Consider the following 11,083-nt stretch of genomic DNA (forward strand, 5'->3'; position numbering starts at 1 on the left):
CTCAAGCTTCATGAAGACAAGCTACATCAACAAGGTATGTATTTTATCTATTTTTATTACCCAAGTATCAAAGATTGTATGATAGATAGGGTAATACCTTGGAATATTCATATATGCATGTATAATAGAGAAAACATAGATCCAATGTATTTAGGGTTGCATGTACACTTAGGAGTGTTATAATGCTCATAACCCAACACTTTCGACTGGTAACGGGGAATATTTCACCCCTACCTCTACCATGTAATCTCTGATGGGTTTTGAGCATTCTAACACTTCCTAAGTGTAAATCTGATGTGTGTAGACTCAACTAGTTTTAAACCTACTTTTTAATTAGAAAATGAACACACAAAGGCATTGGACCTATCAATTGTGGTATAGCTAAATAAGTAGGGTATCGAACATAGGGAACGGTAAATTAAAACTAAATACTAATTTTATCTAAATTAATTAATAAGTAGGGGTTTTTCTCTAGTTTTACAAGACTAAAAACTTACTAACTATCACTTAAACTAAAAACTAGAAAAGCAAAGATTTAACTAAATTCAATAATGGGAAGGACTTCTGTTTAGTTCAACTCAATTGATCATATGGTTGATATTATCGTAATAGTGCAATGGATTAATTCTTCTATTGGTTACCGGTTCAAGTGATTAGATTTACATTCGCTGCATTAATCCTTAGAGAACAAACTAACTCAAACAGTGATCAGTTGTCTAATTTAATTCAATTCACTAGATTATTTATTTGGGTTAATTTAGACTTGTAATAGCTAACTAATTTGGTCCTTTAGTTAACTTCTTGTTGATGGTCATCACACAAGCTCACACATGAATTTACCTATTTTTCTTATTAATTCTAGTTTCATGTTCATTAATCCTAGTCATATGATGAAGTGGTCACATAAGCATATGAGGTTGATAATTAAAAGATGTTCATACTATTTAATTATCTTCCTATTAATAGAAAATAGTTATTATTCACACACAAGGTTCTTTAACAAGCTAAGATCAACAAAATCACCGACATTGAATTAATCCTACCATAAATAATCAATCCATAGTATCAATATTGTATCCCCAAATAGAAGTTTAAGAGTTTTAGTTCATGTTTGAGGTGATAAACATCATAAAAACAAATTCTAATTGTCTAGCCTAATGGAAAACAAAAGATTAAGTAGAATGATGTAGATTTGCCTCAAATCTCCTTCGGGATTGAATTCTAGGTTGTATCTTCGTTCTTCAGATCTCTTCTGGCTCTGATTCGCAACTTACTTCTCCCCAAGGGTTCCAGAATGTTGAATGTCGATCTGGACAGTCGTTTATATAGATTTGAACCGACTCACCGAGTCCATGTCCGACTCGGCGAGTCCATCACTTAATTCCCGTGCACGGTAAGTCAAGGAATCTTTATCTTCTCCTTATCTTCTCGATCCTTCAACCGGACTCGCCGAGTAGTCGACCCTACTCGCCGAGTAGGTGTTGTTTTTGGTGGTTCTTCTTCTTTGTTCAATTCCCGAGCTCTAAATTGCTTCTCCTGCTTCCTTTTGTTTCGGGCCTTCACCTTTGGACTAAAAACATAATTCAAACACTTTTAAGTATCTTTTGTCCATGAAATGCAATAAATTAGCTAATAAATGATAAAAATCTATGCTTAATATAAGACTAAATATGGAAATATCAAAATGCAACCCAAATAACCTTGGATCATGTTTGTCTAAATACATGCAAAATTTGGTTTCCATGGTTCATAATCCTATCTAGCATACATGGGGAACTTTAATCCTAAAAGGATAGCTAGAAATACATACGTTGTAGTTGATTTTGATTCCTTGAAACCTTGAAAGCCTAGCACCCCAAGTGTAATGCCTCAAATGCTTCACACAACACCAAATGCTTTTGGAATGACTTTTGAGAGAATACAAACACTCTAAAAATCAGCCAAGCCCTCACTTCTCTTTATGTAGCCGATTTTGGTAGAGAAAGTGTTACTTATATAGTGTTGACACATCTAGGGTTACACCATGTAAACCCTAATGTGTCATGACTCTTCATTTCCATGACCCATGGGTTTGTAACTCCCATGGAGCAACCATGGAGCATCCAATGGGTTTAACCCAACTTGATAATCCATGGAGCCTTTTAGCCCACTATACAAGTTATGGATGATTTACATAATCAACCCATATATTTAATTAGTTATCTTTATATCACTTAATTAATTCCAAATTAATTCTTGATCAATACTAATTAAGTAATACTATTAATATATTAGAACTTATAATATATTAACATACCACAAGTGTTATTTCTCTCATCTAGTCTATCCAAATCCATGGTGCCATGCAACCCAAATGGACCATGCCGGGTTGGGTCAAGTACATACCAGAAATAGTTATGGACTTAGACACCTTATCCAACAGTCTCCTACTTTGATAAATCTAATAACTATAACTACAAGTATGACTTCAGGAACCGATCAACAATCGTAGCTCTCTCAAGGTCTCTCGGAACTGAGAAGATGATGATACGCCATTTAAGATAAGTGATCATATAATCCTCTGTTCTAGAAATCAGCCAGACAAATACATGGAACAATGTCTTACTTATTGTCTAGCAGTTTGTTTCCCGATTTCTGATTTGTTTGATAAAGAACTTAATTTAACACATCAACTTACTTCTGACTTGGCCTGGTACATAGGTCAAAACAAAATCATCGAGGGGCCCAGATATCAGCTTCTAATCCAAGAAGGAACATATAAACTTTGACTCATATGTTTGTTCTACTACTCATTGAATTATACACAAAAGCACGTTTTATAACATCGAGTTACCAATGCGTTTTCGTACAATCAATGCATAACCAACTCATAAGTAACAAATCATATCTCTAGGTTTGAAGACTTATATGATATTACCGTCTCACGATCACTCGAGATAAATTCCATGAAGTGATTCCAGTGAGCATAGGTTGAGTCCAATGCTCAGACTTATGAGCACTCATGATTGTTGTAGCCATGTCCAACAACTTAGACCTTTGCAAACAATCATGACAGTCTTGATTCAAACCTACTTCCGACATATGATCGACTGTGGTGGTTCGAATAATATGATATACCAAACATAATTATTCCGGAATTCAAAACATGCAAAAGAAATATAGTAAACGATCGACAAGAGATAGCAACACTTTACTCATAAATAAAACACCTTTTATTCATCATCTAATGTCAATTACACTTTACAAATTTCGCGGTTATCTAACTACTAAATCTAATATCATCCTTTAGCCCTATGCTCTGAGCATGCTGGAGATGCTTAACCCGAGTCAGTCCCTTCGTGAGGGGATCTGCTGGATTCTCATCCAATGATACCCTCTTTACCACGAGTAGTTCTTCTTCTATTTGATGTCTGATGAAATGGTATTTTTTGTTGATGTGTCTGGATCTCCTGTGATCCTTTGGTTCCTTGGCTAAGGCAACAGCACTTTCACTATCACAGAAAATTTCCATTGGCTCCTTAATAGCTAGTACAGCTCCAAGGTCTATAATGAAGTTCTTCAGCCATATCGCCTCCTTTGCTGCCTCGCTCACTGCTATATACTCTGATTCACAAGTTGAATCAACCACTGTTTCTTGCTTGGAACTCTTCCAAGAAATTGCTCCTCTGTTTAAGGTAAAGACCCAACCTGACTGAGAGCGGAAATTATCCCTATTAGTCTGAAAGCTAGCATGACTATACCCTACAACTCTAAAGTCTTCACTCCCACCGAGGGTAAGGACCCAGTCCTTAGTCTTTCGTAGGTACTTGAGGATATTCTTTACCGCAGTCCAGTGTGCCTTGCCAGGGTTCCCCTGATACCTGATAACCATGCTCAAGGCAAAGGCTACATCAGGTCGAGTACACGTCAAAGCATACACGATCGATCCTACAGCCGACGCATAAGGTATTCAACTAATTTATGCTATCTCAGCCTCAGTACTAGGGCTTTGTGTCTTACTCAATCTGGCGTTACTCTGGATGGGTAACTCTCCTTTTTTGGAGTCCTGCATGCCGAATCTCTTCAACACCTTATCCAAGTAGGTACTCTGACTAAGTCCAATTAGTCTTTTACTCCGGTCTCGCAATATCCTTATCCCTAGAATATAGGCAGCTTCTCCTAGGTCCTTCATATGGAAACACTTCCCAAGCCAGGACTTAACTTCCTGCAGACTTGGGATGCCATTTCCTATGAGTAGTATGTCATCCACATACAATACCAAAAAGCTAACTATACTCCCACTAGCTTTGACATACACACAAGATTCAACTTCACTCCTAGAAAAGCCAAACTCTTTACCTTCTCATCAAAGCAAAGAATCCATCTGCGAGGTTCTTGCTTTAATCCATAAAAGGATTTCTCAAGCTTACACACTCTATTATTGTATTTTGTATTGGCAAAACCCTCTGGCTGACTCATGTAAACATCCTCAGCCAACTTTCCATTAAGGAAAGCGGTTTTGACATCTATTTGCCATATTTCATAGTCATGAAATGCAACTATGGCTAATAGAACCCTAATAGACTTAATCTTGGCCACTGGAGAAAAAGTCTCATCATAATCAACTCCCGGAGTTTATGAGAAACCCTTTGCAACCAGTTATGCCTTATAAGTGTACATTACCATCCATGTCGGTCTTCTTCTTGAAGATCCATTTGCACCCCACAGTCTTACGACCTAGTACATTCTCAACCAAGTTCCAAATTTGATTGCCATACATGGAATGTATCTCACTGTCCATTGCCTCTTTCCATTTGGCTAACTTAGGGCCTGCCATGGCTTCCGCATAACTGTTAGGTTCATCCAGACCTATCAGTGTCTCATCACTGATAAGTGTATCACCTTACACAGTAATATGGAATCCATAGTAATGCTCAGGTGCATTCCTAACCCTTGTGGATCGCCTCAGAGGAACAGACTTGTCAATTAGCTCAATAGGAGTTTCCTCCTCAAGTTGAGTGCTAGGGTTTGATGTTCCTTCACCACTTGACTCTTGAATTTCTTCAAGGTCAACTTGCCTCCCACTGTTTCCTTGGCTTATGAACTCTCTCTCTCTCTCTCTCTCTCTCTCTCTGTCTCTCAAGACAGCCCTCCTTGATACAAAGATCACATTTTCACTAGGTCTGTAGAAGAGGTAACCAAAGGATTGTTGTGGGTAGCCGATGAAAATACACCTCTCGCTTCGAGGTTCGAGCTTATCATGAGTCTTGCGTCTCGCAAAAGCCTCGCAACCCTAAATCTTGATGTGGTCTAGTTTGGGTACTTTACTAGTCTACATCTCGTGAGGAGTTTTGGCAACTTTCTTTGTAGGGAACAGATTAAGGATATGGGTGGCAGTCTCTAAGGCATACTCCTAAAATGAGATTGGTAGCGAAGCTCGACTCATCATGGAACGAACCATATCCAACAAGGTTCGATTATGCCTCTCAGCCAGACCATTCAACTGCGGTGTCCTGGGAGGTGTCAATTGTGAGACAATCCCACATTTCCTAAGATAGTCAAGGTACTCTGAACTAAGATACTCACCACCTCGATCGGATCGAAGCATCTTAATGTTCCTACCCAATTGATTCTCAACTTCCTATTTAAACTCTTTAACCCTTTCAAAAGTCTCTGACTTATGCTTGATTAAGTAGACATATCCATATCTACTGTAATCATCAGTAAAAGTCAAATAATAACGATTAGCATCCCTTGTGGCATGTTTGATGGGTCCACAGATATCCGTGTGTACGAGATCCAACAAACCTTCACCCCTCTCACAAGAACCTGCGAAGGGTGACTTTGTCATTTTTCCAAGTAAGCATGATTCACAACTATCATCTGACCCTAGGTCAAATGACTCCAAGACTCCATCCTTTTGGAGTTGGACTATGTGTTTCTTGCTTATATGTCCAAGACGACAATGCGATAATGACGCTTTATCCAAGTTATTATCATTAATAGAATCAATACATAATACATTATTTCCTAAGTTATCAACCACATATACAGTTTCATACACACCATCATAAGGTAACGCTTTAAAATAAAGAACATTATTAAAGAAAGCATTAATCGAACCAACTTCATTATCAAATGAAAAGGTGAAACCTTGTTTATACAATGCATGAAAGGAAATAATATTTCTTGCCATTTCTGGAAAATAACAACATTTATTCAAATCTAAACTAAACCCACTACTTAGCGATAAAGTATAAACTCCAACCTTGGTGATAGGTAATGCTTTCCTATTCCCCATGATTATGTTTATTCTTCCATGCTCCACATTCTCACTTCTTCTTAGTCCCTGCAAATCAGAACTTATATGAATAAAACAACCGGTATCTAGGACCCAAGAGTTGGAATGGGGTGAGTTATTAGATAAGATAATGTAAATACCTGCATGTTCGGGTTTAACTTTCCCATCCTTCACATCTTGCTGGTACTTTGGGCAGTTCCACTTCCAATGAGACTTTTCATGACTATAGAAGCATTCAGCCTCTTTTGGGTCAGAAGAAGAAGTGAAGAAACCTTTCTTAGTTCCACTTGAAGAAGAGCCATCAAGGGTCTTAGCCTTGGTACACTTTGAAGAGCTTTTTCTCTTCTTCCCTGTACCTTTCTCGATTGCCAAGACAGGGGCAGAGTTTGGAGTAGGAGTGTTAACAACCGACTTACCTTTAAGACCTGTTTCTGCGGTCTTGAGGAGTCCCTGAAGCTTGCTGAGTGTGACCTCTTCCTTATTCATGTGATATGTCATGCGGAATTGATCATAGCACGATGGTAAGGAGTGCAAAATGATATCTATTGCAAGCTCCTCAGGGAAGTTCACATTAAGCTTCAGCAACCGATCCACATACCTTTGCATTTTCTGCATGTGGCTCGTGACGGATTCCCCATCCTTCATCATGGTTGTTATGATGGAGCAGATGATTTCATACCTCTCTTATTGTGCACTTTGATGGTATCTTTCCATCAGATCTTGGTGTATTTCAAAAGGGTAGAAGTCCTCATAGGACTTTTGGAGTTTTGCTGTCATGGTGACCAACATGATGCATGCTACTTTGGTAGCATCCCTTTCATGCGCCCGGAAGTCAGCGATCTCCTAGGGAGTTGTAGTGGTCTCATCAATCTCCTTAAGCTCCTTATTGAGGACATATTATTTGTCATCGTAGAGGGTAATCATCCTGATGTTTCTGATCCATTCATTGAAGTTGGATCCATCAAAAGTGAATTTTCCACACAAGTTCATAAGGGTAAAGGATCCATTAGGATTAGAGCCAGAAGCAACGTTCTTTGAAGACATCTGAAAGAAGAGAACAAGATTAGTTTAGATATTAAGAGAGTCCTTAATAAAACACCCAAATGTAATATTAAGGCTAGGATCCAATCACAATATATTATAACTTAGAAGAGGTATGCTGTAATCCAAGCTTTAACATATTTGAAAGGTAGGTGAATGACGATTCACCAATTTTCACCATGAAAAATGAAATATAAATATTAGGTTTTTTTTAATTGGTTCTTAGAAATCCCTAGATACTTTTGAGATTCAATGAACTTTTCAAAGGCATTTTTCAATCTCGAGTTTGCCCTCCAAGTTTTGTGACTAGGATACCGAGGATCACAAAACGAGGTGTGAAGTAATCATGCAAATAACTTGGTACCCTTAAAGTTTATCACTCAATCGATGTGCCGGTAAACCAAACACGATCCACTGATACTATGATAAACCTTAAGTCACCCTTTACCTACCTTGTTAAGTCCAAGTTAGTGTGCCGGTTAACCACACACGCTCCACCAACGACTTAAACAAAGTGTAAAGTGTAATTTCATGGATTAGCACCTTATTCACATTTTTCCTAAAGTAACTAAGATTGGGAATTTAATAAAAGCATTTAGGTCCTTTATAATATTCATCATACTTTTAATGAGAATTTATAAGTCCTTGTCCTACCCGTTCGGCTAACGACCCTCCACCGATCAAGGAAGCGGTGGGTGAGAGTGGACACCCATTAAGTTCCCATTTTGTAGGCAACAACCTTATACCCCCCTTATAGACTGGCTTTGTGAATGAGGCGTACTAGCGGTAAGACGACTTGATCTTATACATACATACATACACACACACACACACACACACACACACACACATATATATATATATATATATATATATATATATATATATATATATATATATATATTAACTTATAATATTATAAAGTATAAGGGTTGATTTTTACCTTTTAAAAATATAAGGATTGAACTAAAGTTTATTAAGTGACTTTACTTGTTCCAAAACTTGAGGGCAAGTTTTGTAACTTTACAAAACTTTTCACATTCATAACTTATGAGTCATTAAAATGAATACTCTTCATTTTATAACTAATGTGTTCTTTTAATGGTTTTTAACACAAAGAGACTTTTGGTTATCCATAACTTGAGGACAAGTTATGGACTCCATTAAAACACATAAAGATCATGAATTAATCATAAACAAGTAACTCCTATGATCTATCAAGAACTGATAAGAACATGAACATTCATATCAAAATTTCAAGAACATATCAACACATATAATCATGAAAAATTGATATTTGTAACATCCCCCTCTGGCACGTATCACAATATTGTCCGCTTTGGGCCACTCGGCACGAGGACTTCCCAGGGGGTCACCCATCCTGGTACTACTCCCGCTCGAGCACGCTTAACTGCAGAGTTCTTATGGGATCTGCTGCCCTCATGACTTTAAAACGCATTGTGATAGGGAAGGTATTCACACCCCTTATAAGGAATGCTTAGTTCTCCTTCCCAGCCGACGTGGGATCAGATCTAACCCACTTTCACCCCCCATTATAAGGTTCGACGTCCCCGTCGAACACATCGACCCGTGCCCTAGCTCTGATACCAATTTGTAACGACCGAAAAATACAACCAATTTTAAATTTTTCAAAAAAACATCTCGATTCCAGTAAATCTTTACAAAAAGGTTTTCAATACAAAACATTTAACGTGTTCCCATAATCACAATACTACGAAATCACGAGGAGCGGTACGATCACGCCTTCGCCTTGCCACAGTCTCCTGAAGAACCTGAAAAACATGAAACCACAACTGTAAGCCCGAAAGCTTAGTGAGATACCCCCAAAGTACCAACTACAAATACGCCTTTCCAGGCCACGACCTTCCGGTCCAAATCGTATTGCCTTCCGACCCATAACATATTGCCTTCCGGCCCATAACATAAAAAGCATACATAACATAACAGGACATAGAACAACCATGCATACCAGGTCACACTCCAGTCCAAGCAACCGTGTGCACATAGCATATAATCTTATAACAGTTCACAATCAGCAAATCGGTCAAACAGATCACATAACATATCATCACCCTAACCAAGATATCGGCCTAGCCGATCACTAGCATAACATCACCCTATGACTCATCCAACATACTAATTATGCACATACGCCTTTCCAGGTCATGACCTTCTGGTCCACATCACAATGCCTTCCGACTCACAACATAGCCTTCCGACCCACAACATATAATGCCTTCTGGCCCATAACATAATGCCTTCCAGCCTATATCCCGCAAAATCATAACAAAAGACAACTACCCGGATTTCCATCCGGTAAAGGGTCGGCTTTGGTGCCTTAAACCCTATTGATAAAGTGAGGATAACTCACCTCGAAACTGCCGACTGAACAGATAACCCAAGCTGCTCCGATCACTGATACGATCTCCACTACTGGACAACCACCAATGCACTGAACTCAAAACAAATCAACAATTACCAAAATGCCCCTGGAAACCACTGGTCAAGCCTTGGTCAAAGACAAGGTCAAAGTCAACCCCTGACTGACTTTACTCGCCGAGTCAACCCGATGACTCGTCGAGTCCCCATACTCAAAACTTTCCTCAATCCGCGATCTAACTCGCCGAGTCACCCCGAGACTCGCCGAGTCCGACAACTCTGAGTCCACTTGCCCACAACTCACCGAGTCATCCCTTGACTCGCCGATTCTCGACTCAACCAGAAAATATTGAAACTCTTCGACAAGACTCGCCGAGTCCAAGAACAAACTCGCCGAGTCTAAGGCTATCTTCAACCTACTCGCCGAGTTGTTCATACAACTCGCCGAGTTCCAGGTCATCTTCATCCAACTCGCCGAGTTGTTATTCCAACTCGCCGAGTCCCAGCTCATCTTCAAACAACTCGTCGAGTACACCCATGTGACTCGCCGAGTACCACCGGTCTGAATCCATTCAGAAGCATTCCAGGCCATGCAATTGCTCCAAAACATAGATCTAGCCTCCTACAACTCATCCATCACGTAAAGTGGCAAACCTTACGTGAATCCATAGAGATCTAGGCCATTCGCACATTGGGCTAGGGTTTGGGACATGATAGCTCCACAAAACATTCCAACACAGGGACTTTCATGCTCTCTGATCCTTCTCCATTCCAGATCTGAGGTAGCAACCTCAGATCTAACCTCTAGACTCCAATTACATCCATAGACAAGTTCCCACAAACCCCAAAATGAAGAAACAACATAACAACAGCCCAAGAACGAGATATTACCTCCAAGGAACGCCCCAACTGCAATGAAACTCGAATCCAAGCAAAGCCCCTTTCTCCAAGCCTTCAAACTCCCAAAATTCTTCAACAAATACCTCCTTCAAACTCCCAAATGAGATATGATCTCTCACACACGAAGGCTAAGGGTTTCTGGACTTGAGGATGAATAAAGAGGCTGAGAGTGGGCTGTTATGTTCTTTATATAGGGCTCAACCCCGGGAATTAGGGTTTTCTCCACTCAGTGCCTACTCGCTGAGTCCTCCTTATTGACTCGCCGAGTCGGCTACTTAACACGCGACCCAGTCGCGACTCTACTCGCCGAGTCCACCCATGGACTCGCTGAGTCACTCTTTCCCAACTTACTCTTTTAGCCCTTCTACTCTACTCTTGATATTTCGGGATGTTACAATATTAGACATTGTAAATGGATTAGAACAACCATTACACCATCTAAAACAAGTTTTATAACACCAA

General features: G+C 39.4%; 1 pseudogene; it reads right to left on the bottom strand.

Annotated features, from left to right (window-relative positions):
• Nucleotides 1–8,664: 8,664 nt before the first annotated feature.
• LOC128126521 (5S ribosomal RNA) lies at nucleotides 8,665–8,783 on the bottom strand (annotated as a pseudogene).
• Between the last annotated feature and the right edge of the window lie 2,300 nt (nucleotides 8,784–11,083).

Source organism: Lactuca sativa, chromosome 5 (assembly GCF_002870075.4).
Source record: "Lactuca sativa cultivar Salinas chromosome 5, Lsat_Salinas_v11, whole genome shotgun sequence".
In the NCBI taxonomy this organism is placed as follows: domain Eukaryota; kingdom Viridiplantae; phylum Streptophyta; class Magnoliopsida; order Asterales; family Asteraceae; genus Lactuca; species Lactuca sativa.